The sequence below is a fragment of the Schistocerca cancellata genome, chromosome 5, assembly GCF_023864275.1.
Source record: "Schistocerca cancellata isolate TAMUIC-IGC-003103 chromosome 5, iqSchCanc2.1, whole genome shotgun sequence".
In the NCBI taxonomy this organism is placed as follows: domain Eukaryota; kingdom Metazoa; phylum Arthropoda; class Insecta; order Orthoptera; family Acrididae; genus Schistocerca; species Schistocerca cancellata.
In genome coordinates this window covers 638,350,118-638,362,475 of record NC_064630.1, presented here as the reverse complement: position 1 = coordinate 638,362,475, position 12,358 = coordinate 638,350,118, and positions in this window count along the sequence as shown.

The following is a 12,358-nucleotide window of genomic DNA, read 5'->3' as shown; positions in this document are numbered from 1 at the left end:
GCTCCAATACGGGAAGAGGGACATAGAAATACGGAACAGCCACAAAATAATAACACAGGGCATTTCGGAAGTTATGAAAGGAATTGGCAAGATACACCGAATTTTGAGATGGAACCGCCGACACGGCGTAACAATGACCGATATGCTACTCGCCGACATGATCATTTTGACTATAAGCTGTTCATTACTACACGTAAATTCAAAACGTTTAAGAATTCTGCCAACGACATTCATCCACAAGCGTGGCTCCATCAATTCTCTCATTGTTTTCCTCCCAACTGGTCATTGGGGCACAGGTTAGAATTTATGTGTGGCTACTTGGAGAATGAACCAGCTGTAAGAATGCGATCGGTCATTCACGATTGTCACAGTGAAGGAGAATTTTATCATGCCTTCCTCTCAGCGTATTGGTCTCAAGCTACACAAGACCGAGTAAAACATAGCATCATGATGATGAAACACTTTGAACAATCTGAATTTTCCAGTCTTGTCAAATATTTTGAAGACATGTTGCACAAGAATCAGTACCTGTCAAACCCATACAGCCCCTCAGAACTCATCCGCATTTGCTTAATCAAATTACCTGAACATTTACGGCATATTATTTTAGCAGGACGTTGCAAAGACGACATTGAAGCTTTTCAGGGACTGTTACAAGAACTAGAAATTGACACTGACAGTCGCGGGATGCGAAAACAGGAAAACAATCACTACAGGTCACATCCGTCACAATTCCGTGACGATAGAAACAATAACTGGACACGACAATTCTATTCTTACAACATAAAGCGTGACCAAAAGAGACACCACCCGTATGACAACCACTGGCAGAGTAATAGTTACAGAGAGAGATCGCATTTCCGTAGTAATGAATATGACAGAGACAATCATAGAAACAGACAATTTGGCAACCAGAACTATTATTATCAAGGGAGACAGAATAATTTCAGACGCAACAGTTCAGCGCGCAGTTACGATTCAGGGAGAAATTCTCCACCACGTGACCGACACGAAAGAAACTGTGTAAACTACCGACAAAACGACAGACCTGAATTCCATCAGAACTGGCGAGCTTTAAACAGAGCAGAGCCCTCTCGGCAAGGCGAATTTGTGGAAGTTAGGCCTCCTAATCCCAGTAACGACGCGCGCCAACGGAGAAACAGACAATGACTCGCACCGCAGGCTGCCGAGTGCGCCGGCTGGCTCAGGGAAAAATAACATTGACGCTAACCTTGACCAAAATCCCGTATTCTTTATGGACGAATACCGCATGATAATTGCGTTGAAATTGAAACTCTGCGTACTAAGAAGAGCAAAGGTTTACACCACAATTCACATGTAAAACCGTTTATTGAAAGATAATCTGCTTTTTAACTTTGTCTTTGCCATAAAACGTTTCACTTCACGTTACTAGTATGCTTTAGAAACTGTTACCATGCAACAATGTTTGGAGTTAAATATCCAGTCAAGAACGAAGACAACTTATTTAAACAGAAATTACGAATGCATTGTTATTGTGAACAGATGACACTGTGTTATTGTGTGTGTGCATTCTTGCTTGTTAGTTGCACGATTACGTAACGACTATAAGGCTCACATACTTAGAACATTTAGCAGTACTGCTAATAAGATTCTAATGCAACATTTTGGTTTACTTGAAAATACATTCCGGATTTAAAGTACTTTCTGTGAGATACCAGATGAGACAATGGTTAGTTTATGTGACAGCTACATGATTATATCACGACGCTACTAATGAGTGACAATTTACAATGTTGCTTTTGCGGTGTATCTGTTTTATATCTGCACAGTTTTTCTGAATTCTTCTGGAAAGCAAAACATGTTTAATAGTAACTTTTGTGGTACAGCTACAATGAGACAGCCTTTTCCGTAGCACAACAATACGTTACAGCACAGTACTTTCTTCATCACGGCAATAAGCGTAATAAGTAAGATATCTACACGCAAAGCATTTCACTTTTGTTTATCATGAGGTCAGTACATTGACTTCTGCAGAACTTAGCTTTTGGAGGACGATAACTACGACACTTCCACAGAGATTATCTTACAGCAAGACGCACATTTAGTGCTACAGGACACGTATTTGAGTGATTAATTTTGTACTAAATCATTTATTTTTAAAGATATTTGAAGTACAATGATACAAAGGTTTTCCGTGATACATTTCATTCCATTGTTGTAATCTGTAACACCTGAGGGTATAATTACATTAATCCTCAGGGGGTACACGCCTACTTTGTGTACCATGTGTTTGGCAAGCACAAGGAACCCTAGCTAATATGGTATTTGCTTATACAACTTTACACATCGGTACCACATTTCTCTAATACATAAATTACACAGCTATCTGATCATTTAACTGAGAGAGACAAACTTTTTTACTACGTGAGTGACAGATGTTTACGCAATTACACAGTTGGGTAACTTCACATTTACGAAATTGTATTTTGTCTGTACTTTCTGAACTGTTCATATTTTTTCAGAACCATTGTGATACTATGAGAGCTTTGAATGATGTATTTTCTATGGGATCACGATTTTTAAAGTACGTTTGAGGCAGATGACACTTTTGACATGAGCAGAGAATTTTTTTAGGTTTTGGAATTATTGGAGGAAGCTACGACGATTTTCAGAGTTGACTGAAGTGTTATGATGTTATTATTACGATGACTATGTGTATCATGCTGCTGAGGTATGTTTATGATTAATAGGCTGATGCTATATGAGTTATTTAATTATGATACATATTTATAATGATGAAATATTAAAAAGTGTCGATGAATATGTATATGTGTAGTAAGGTAAGGAGTAATGAATAGTGGGTAGGGACCCTGATTTATGAAAAGGATGTTCAAAACCAAGAAACGTACTTTAAGAGTTGTGAAATGTGTGTGTAAATGCGTGAATGTATCACAATGCCGGCAAAAATTTTTTTGGACACTGTTATATTCATAGGATTTTGTTTCTACACATTTGCAACGTAAATTCTCGACCTGTGAAATTTTTATATGAGACTGTCACTGTAGCAGAAACTGCTGTCGTAAATATTTCCGCAAGAAAGTTAAGTGACCACCTGCACGTGCGTCGTCGGCACACAGCTGTGTCAGACACCTGGAGAACAAGCCATTAGGGTGTGCCTTTCCGGAAGCACAGGTAGAAAAAAAAAAAGGGGAGGCCATTATCCTCGCTATTGACATTTCCTAGTTGAAAGCATACTGTGGAGCTCGTAATTTATGATATTTACTGAAATGCCTAATGAAATGACGAGAAATATTTTTACATCTGCACACCTGATTACGACAATCATCTTTCTACGAGAGTTGAGAGAATTTCTACTAACTTATGAAATGTCACATGACTATTGAATGATATTTTTATGCTTTGCTTTTCGTAGCTGCTTATTTCACTTGATATCTGGTTTCCAGCTGTGTTGCAGCATTGCTTTTATAAAATAAATGCATTTGCTAATGTGAACACTTTCTGTCAACAGATCTATTAAATAATAATTTTGTAATCCACATTCTTTAAAAAAAGGAGCACTTGGAAAGGAAAGAACAATAAGAAGGGACTAGTAACAGTAACTGGACACATAATTTTCTTTTCAAGTACATGGTAATATTTTTTTTACAATAAGTTGTTGTGGTGCACCACTTTAATTACATAGACATTGAGATGACCACTTTAATTACATAGACATTAAGATGACCACTTTAATTACATAGACATTAAGATGACCACTTTAATGACATAGACATTAAGATGACCACTTTAATTACATAGACATTAAGATGACCACTTTAATTACATAGACATTAAGATGACCACTTTAATTACATAGATATTAAGATGTGAATAGACATTTCCCTTATCTGCATTATTGTTTTTACTGTAATATTTTTTCTGCTTGAGCTATGCCATGTTTAGGTATAAGTTGCTGCTGTTTGCCAGGCATAGTGTTATTGAATTTGACTTTGTATTATTCTGTTAAGCCAGTTTTACTAATGATTTATTTTTATTGTTTGCTGCACATTGCCTTATATTAATTGTAATATTACTATTGCTTTGCTAATTTCTTAATGCTGCTTGCTTCACAAATCTGCGTTTTTTTTCATTGCTGTTTATATAAATTGTTTTATGTGCTGCTGCATTGCCTCGCCCCTTAGTTTAGCATCTGAGCTCAGTAGATTTAAGTTAGCTTAAGAGGGGGTAGACTATATAAGAAACTGACTATGGAGAATAGGTAAAGAATGCATTGCGAAGTTATCTGAAAAAGATTTGGGCCAAAATGAGTATTGTACAATGAGAAACAATTATTTTGAAAGAAATATGAATAGAATACAGGAAGGAGGTATAGATAGGACTTTTTGGGAATAATGATGAACAAAGGGAGATCTCCATGCAAAATACTGCAGTAAAACAAACCCTGTCCTTTCCTTTTGTGTCATCCCTCTATATGTTTGTGTACCCTTGTGTATTTGTTTTCTTCCTGTCTCTGTGTAGTTTCATAGAATTTTTTCTTCTTTTAATATTAAGCTACATTCACTATGATGAGGAATACTGTTATCCTCAAATATAATTGGCATTAATAATATGTTATTTACCTTGTAAATATGTTTAGACATTATTTATCTGTTCTGTTTTGTTTTAATGTTCATGTGTGAAGTTGATGTTTCAAAAATTATTCTGATCTTTTATGTATGTACTCATGTCATAATTCCTGTAACACTGATGTATATGTTTATTTCTATTATTTTGTAAAGCCCCTATTACTACAGATGTTATCTGTATTGTTATGTTCTTTAATGATGTATTTTGTACCTTTGTCATTGTATTCTTATGTTAAAAAAATTGTAATTGACAGCAGTTCATCAAATTAAGTAACTTGTAAGTTACATTTCACTGCACACGTTTCTGTTGGTCATAGTATATGGACAATATGTGAGAAGTAGGGACTGTTAGTGTTTGCACGTGTGTTAATAATTCAGCAAGGGACTGGATAACAGCATTGCTGGTTCTAAGGACAATTCCAAAAACTTTGTGCGTGCACAAGTGGTGGTTTATGGACTTGCTATATTATCCGCAAGACTCTTCAAAGGTGATTGTGCACCTGCACAGTCGCAACAGATGGCTGCTGACCATCTCTACTAGGACTACAGTGGGTCTACTACACCTTTGCTGACTCACCAGTAACATTATTTCTACAAGGACTGCAGTGGGTCTGCACCTCTGGTGGCCCACCAATACCACAATCTCTACCAGGACTACAGTGGGTCTGCTCTGTGACGACCTACCTAACAATCTTCTTCAAAACGTCGACTGACCCTGCTGTGGGTTTGCTCTGTTGTGGCCCATTACCTGTCAGCATGTCAAGAGTCAGCACTGTCTTTCTGTTGGAAGGACAACACTACTTCTTCAAGACTGCATGGACATCCACTACTTCCATGTGCATTGTCTTTTACTGCTCAGACTTTGATAAAAGAAACGGCAGTTTTACTGTGATGAATGATCAGGACTGCCTTTATGGACTGTGAGAAGATTTTAGCTTTTGACCAACATTGTATAAATAAGTGTGTGCATTTAATATCTTTGTTATTGTAATTATGAAAAATTTTTTCAAATCATTATTGGCCACTGCCCAAAAATATTTTGTAAAATTTTTTGTGGGGAGCATGGGGGCTATGTAAGTAAGCTGTTTAGATTTTTATATTGGTAATGCCACGTAGCGCTCTGTATGAAAATCACTGGCTGTGCTGTGTGCAGTCTGTGGCTAGTTTGCATTGTTGTCTGCCATTGTAGTGTTGGGCAGCGGCAGCTGGATGTGAACAGCGCGTAGCGTTGCGCAGTTAGAGGTGAGCCGCCAGCAGTGGTGGATGTACGGAGAGAGATGGCGGAGTTTTTAAATTACGTATAGTATGACTTGTGATGATATTAAGCTGGCAGTAGTGGCGCTCGCTGTATTGCAGTAGTTCCAGTAACGAAGATTTTTGTGAGGTAAGTGATTTGTGAAAGGTATAGGTTAATGTTAGTCAGGGCCATTCTTTTGTAGGGATTATTGGAAGTCAGATTGCGTTGCGCTAAATATATTGTGTGTCAGTTTAAGCACAGTCTTGTATAATTGTTCTAAGGGGACGTTTCATCTTGTATAAATTGTTCTAAGGGGACGTTTCATGTTGCGATTTCCTACGTTGTGGTTAGGCAGGGACCTAAGAGTACACCTTAAAATGCTGCAAGTTTCACTAGGAGCAATGACTTTTATAATTCCTCTCTTGTCACAAATTATTGACGGCTTATTTCCGAATATGTCCCTATATCTGAGAGCGTGGATAGGAAATATTCTTCGTTGTCGTGCCGGCGGGTGCGGCCGAGCGGTTCTAGGCGCTTCAGTCTGGAACCGCGCGACCGCTACGGTCCTAGGTTCGAATCCTGCCTCGGGCATGGATGTGTGTGATGTCCTTAGGTTAGTTAGGTTTAAGTAGTTCTAAGTTCTAGGGGACTGATGATCTCAGATGTTAAGTCCCATAGTGCTCAGAGGCATTTGAACCATTTTCGTTGTCGTAAACATTTAGCTGTTTGGGAAGAGAAGGGAAGAGGAGGTCTTGCTCATGTGCAAGGTGAGGTAAGGATGCTGGCCACACAGTCTTGCAGGCAAGCCACCTAGTGGTGTGTGGCGGAGGGCACGTCTGATATGACCAACTCAGCACCCCTACCCTTTTCCACTCGACAATTGCGCGTGGGAAGAATGATTGTCGGTAAGGTTCTATATTGGTTCTAATATCTCGAATTTTCTCGTCGTGATCATTACTCAAGATGTATGTGGGAGGACGTAATACTCTGTCAGACTCTTCCTAGATAGTTCTCTCTCAAAATTTCAATAATAAACCTCTCCGTGATGCACAACAGCTCTCTTGTAGCGTCAGCTACTAGAGTGTGTTGAACATCTAGGTAACGCTCTCCCGCCGACGAAACGATACCGTGACGAAACGCGCCGCTCTTCCCGGAATCTTCTCTAACTCTTCTATAAGTCCTACCTCTTAAGAAAAGACCTTCCGGCGCTTTCTAATAGCTCATTCATATACATTGTAAACAATAATGGTCTTATCTAACTTTCTTTAGGTACTCCGGAAATTATCTTTACATCTGTCATTGTGTTTCGTTAAGAGCAACGTGTTGAATCCTATCTGCAAAGAAGTCTTGAATCCAGTTGCAAATCTGGTCTGATACTCGACAGGCTCGCATTTTTTTCCCCAAACGCCGATGCGGGATGGCGTTAGATGCCTTCCTGAAGTCAAAGAGTGCGGTATCAACCCGTGCGCCGTTGTCTAACAACGCTATGGATCTCATGTGCAACAGAGCGAGCTGATGTCGCAAGCACTCTGTTTCCGGAAGCCAAGTTGATTTTTACAGAGGAAATTTTAATTCTCCAAAAAGTCATAATTCCTGAACATCTACATCTACATGGTTACCCTGCAATTCACACTTAAGTGCCTGGCAGAGGGTTTATCGAACTACTACTTCTCTACCATTCCACTCTCGAATGGCGCGTGGGAAAAAGGAATACCTAAATCTTTCCGTTCGAGCTCTGATTTCTCTTATTTTATTATGATGATCATTTCTCCCTACATAGGTGGGTGTCAACAAAATATTTCCGCATTCGTAAGGGAAAGTTGGTGATTGAAATTTCGTTAACAGATCTCGTCGCAAAGAAAAGCACCTTTGTTTCAGTGACTGCTTATCATATCAGTGACACTATCACCCCTATTGCGCGATAACACGAAACGGGCTACACTTCTTTGCACTTTTTCGATGTCCTCCGTCAATCCTACCTGGTAAGGATCCCACACTGCGCAGCAATATTCCAGCAGAGGACGGACAAGTGTAATGTAAGCTGTCTCTTTACTGGGTTTGTCGCATCTTCTAAGTGTTCTGCCAACAAAGCGCAGTCTTTCTTTCGCCTTCCCCACATTATTATCTATGGGGTCTTTCCAATTTAAGTTGCTCGTAATTGTAATTCCTAGGTATTTGGTCGAATAGACAGCTACCCGTGTGGATGACCTCGCACTTTTCTTTGTTTAGTGCCAATTGCCACTTTTCGCACCATACAGAAATTCTCTATAGATCATTCTGTAACTGGACTTGATCGACTGATGATTTTACTGGACGGTAAACTACAGCTTCATCTGCAAAAAATCTAAGAGGGCTGCTCAGATTATCACCTAGATCATTTATATAAATCAGGAACAGCAGAGGGCCTATGACACTACCTTGCGGAACGCCAGACATCACTTCTGTTCTACTCGATGATTTACCGTCTATCACTATGAACTTGACCTCTCTGAGAGGAAATCACGAATCCAGTCACACAACTGAGACGAAACTCCATATGAACGAAATTTGATTAATTTGATAAAATGTGTTCCATAATTCTACTACAGACGGACGTCAGTGACATAGGTCTATAATTGTGTGCGTCTCTCCTGAGTCCCTTTTTGAAAATGAGAACGACGTGCGCTTTTTTCCAGTCGCTTGGTACCCTTCGTTGCTCCAGCTATCTACGACAAACTGCTGCTAGAAGGGAAGCAAGTTCTTTCATGTAATCTTTGCATAGTCTCGTAGGTGTCTTGTCTGGTCCTGATGCCTGTCCATTACTATGCGACTGTATTTGCTTTTCTGTTCCGCGATCGGTTATCTCAGTGTTTACCACTTCGACGTTCATACGACGACTGAAAAAAGAGACTGTTAGGATCTTCCGCGGCGAAAAAAAAATGGTTCAAATGCGACTTAACTTCTGAGATCATCAGTCGCCTACAACTTAGAACTAATTAAACCTAACTAACCTAAGGACATCACACACATCCACGCCCGAGGCAGGATTCGAACTTGCAACCGTTGCGGTCGCTCGGCTCCAGACTGTAGCGCCTAGAACCGCACGGCCACTCCGGCCGGCTCCGCGGTGAAATACAGTAATTTCGGTAGACCGCATTCATTTTTTCGGCCTTCTCTCTGTTGTCTTCCGTTTCGCTGTCAGTTTAGTCGCTGAGTGAATGAACAGAAGATTTCGAACCGCTTACTGATTTTATCTGAATGCGCAGTGTCTGTTCCTTCGAAAGAACTGACACCGCGCAGATCCAGCAGCAGTAAAATACTGCATGTAAATTGAAGGAGGATCGCCGCTGTTAGCTGCAGCGGAACATTAAGCGGAATCAGCGGCGACGAGTGAAAATGTTTACCGGAGAGATATTCGAACCCGGGATCTCCCGCTTAGTAGGCATGTGCATCTTCAGTGCGAATGCACGAATACGCTGGCTGATGCCAGACTGAGATTCATTGGAAGAATCCTAAGGAAATGCAGTCCGAAAACAAAGGAAGTAGGTTACGGTACACTTGTTCGCCCACTGCTTGAATACTGCTCACCAGTGTGGGATCCGTACCAGATAGGGTTGATGGAAGAGATAGAGAAGATCCAACGGAGAGCAGCGCGCTTCGTTACAGGATCATTTACTAATCGCGAAAGCGTTACGGAGATTATAGGTAAACTTCAGTGGAAGACTCTGAAAGAGAGACGATCAGTAGCTCGGTACGGGCTATTGTTGCAATTTCAAGAACATACCTTCACCGAGGAGTCAAGCAGTATATTGCTCTCTCCTACGTATATCTCGCGAAGAGACTATGAGGATAAAATCAGATAGATTAAAACCCACACAGAGGCATACCGACAATCTTTCTTTCCACGAACAATACGACACTGAAATAGAAGGGAGAACCGATAGAGGTACTCAGGGTACCCTCCGCCACACACCTTCAGGTGGCTTGCGGAGTATGGATGTAGATGTAGATGAATACGTCCGGCCTCCCGTGGGAATCTCTAAGTAGCGAGCAGGAGTATAATGGACAGGGTCAGCGTTTAGGTGGCACTCGATGGTAGCGTGGATCGGCGGCGAGGCGTACCGAGATAGTCCGTGCAGTTGCGATAAGGCAGTGTCCTGGAAAGCGCAGTGTTTACCTCACCTGCCTAGTAAGCGGGAGATCCCGGGTTCGAATCCCGTTCCGGTACTCATTTTCGCTCGTCGCCACTGATTCCGCTTAACGTCCCACTGCAGCTGATAGCGGTGATCCCCCTTAAATTTATATATGTACTGATTTTACATAAGACGGAAATCTCTTAGGGTTTTTACTCAGATCAGTTAACAAAATTTTACTTTCAAAGTCTTTGAACGCTTTTCTAATTGCTAATCTTAAACTCATTTTCGCTTCGTTCAACTTTTGTTCGTGAGGTAGGTGAAATCTGGTTACGCTGGACAGAGCGGATCAGGTTATAGTTGTGGAAAAGGGCCAAAATCAGTTACTGTCAGTTGCACAAAACATACAAACTTTATTTTGCTAAAACACTTAATCACACATTCCCTTAAAAGCATTCCAAAACAATAAGGCTGACGGCCCGAACACAAGTTATAAAGATTGCCTTAAGGAATACACACAGCTGAAGGCCTTAGTTACAAAATTTTGCATAAAAACTCGGCTGAAGGCCACACACTGGAGACAGAAGGACTCACGGCTTAAGACCTGGATAGCAAGAATTTGCAATAGAGCAATATTCTCCTTTATTTCTTAAAAAAAGTTGGCTCAAACAAGAATCTTCAGGGTTTTAATTTATTTTAAAATTTAAAAAAATTAAATTAATAGGCGGCTGAAGGCCTCGCACAGTACTTGAGACCAAAATTACAATCTAAAACCAACAGAACAATGGTGTTCAGAAGTGTTTCAAGGGTCGGCCAGAGGAGGTAACTCTAACATAAGTTTAGGTGAGACAGGCAGCCAAGGGTGAGAGTAAAATAAAAATCGGATGGCAAAGCCGACCCAGGGACGGCTGAAGAACTTTTTTTTACTTTATTGTTAGTTTAAAACCTGTACAACAGGCAGGCTGTCAGCAGCATTCTACGCTGCTCTTCAGCCATAGAATACACAATGAGAAAGAACAGTAAGAATACACATAAGTTACAGAACGGTGGGCAATAAAACAGTAGACACATAAAGAGAAACACGGAGCCGTTCACACTCGACGATAATCCACACTGCAAACTGTTGATACGACGCACAAACACTAATGATGGCGATGGCACAGGTGAACGATGGAGTGCGACGGTGAACACTATACACTAAACACGACGACACACACGAGACACTGATGGCGATGATCTCCGGTGCGCGAAAGTCCACGTAGCGTGTGCGAGTCTGGGGACCTGCCAAGAGAGGAGGAGAGGGGGTGGAAGAGGGAGAGGGGAGAGCAGAGATGCCATGGGCAGAGGAGATAGGGGGAAGGGAGGAATGGGGAGGGGAAGCCCAGGGGAAGAGGGATGGAGGAAGGGGGATGGGGGGAAAAGGAGAGAGAAGGGAGGGAGGGTGCCTAAAGGAAATGACACAGGAAGTGGGGGGGAGGATCAAAGTTGATAGGAGGGGTAGATGGAGGGGAGGAGGACATCATCAGGGAGGGGGAGCTGGCGGAAGCCACCTTGGGAGAGGGGAAGGAGGGTGGAGAGATGGAGACTGGGTGGGACGTGGGAATACAGGCGCGGCAGCGGGTGGGGGTGGGAGAGGATGGGTGAGACAAGCGGATGAGGAGGATCGAGTTTGCAGGAGGTATACAGGATCCGTATCCTTTCAAGGAAAAGGAGGAGGTGGGGGAAGGGGATGAGATCATACAGGATCCGCGTGGGGGAGGGGTGACGGATGCGATAGGTGAGGCAGAGAGCATGGCGTTCAAGGATTTGGAGGGATTTATAAAAGGTAGGGGGAGCGGAGATCCAGGCCAGATGGGCGTAACAAAGGATAGGGCGGATGAGGGATTTATAGGTGTGGAGGATGGTGGAGGGGTCCAGACCCCACGTACGGCCGGAAAGGAGCTTGAGGAGACAGAGTCGGGAGCGTGCCTTGGCTTGAATTGTCCGGAGATGGGGAGTCCAGGAGAGGCGACGATTGAGGGTGACGCCAAGGTACTTAAGGCTGGGAGTGAGGGCGATAGGACGGCCGTAGACGGTGAGATAGAAATCAAGGAGGCGGAAGGAAGGGGTGGTTTTGCCTACAATGATCGCCTGGGTTTTGGAGGGATTGACCTTGAGCAACCACTGGTTGCACCAAGCGGTGAACTGGTCAAGATGGGATTGGAGGAGGTGTTGGGAGCGCTGCAGGGTGGGGACAAGGGCAAGGAAGGTGGTGTCATCGGCAAACTGGAGTAGGTTGATGGGGGTGACGGCGGCGGCATGTCCGCCGTGTACAAAAGGTACAGAAGGGGGGAGAGGATGGAGCCTTGGGGCACACCCGCGGAGGGGAAAAAGGTGTAGGA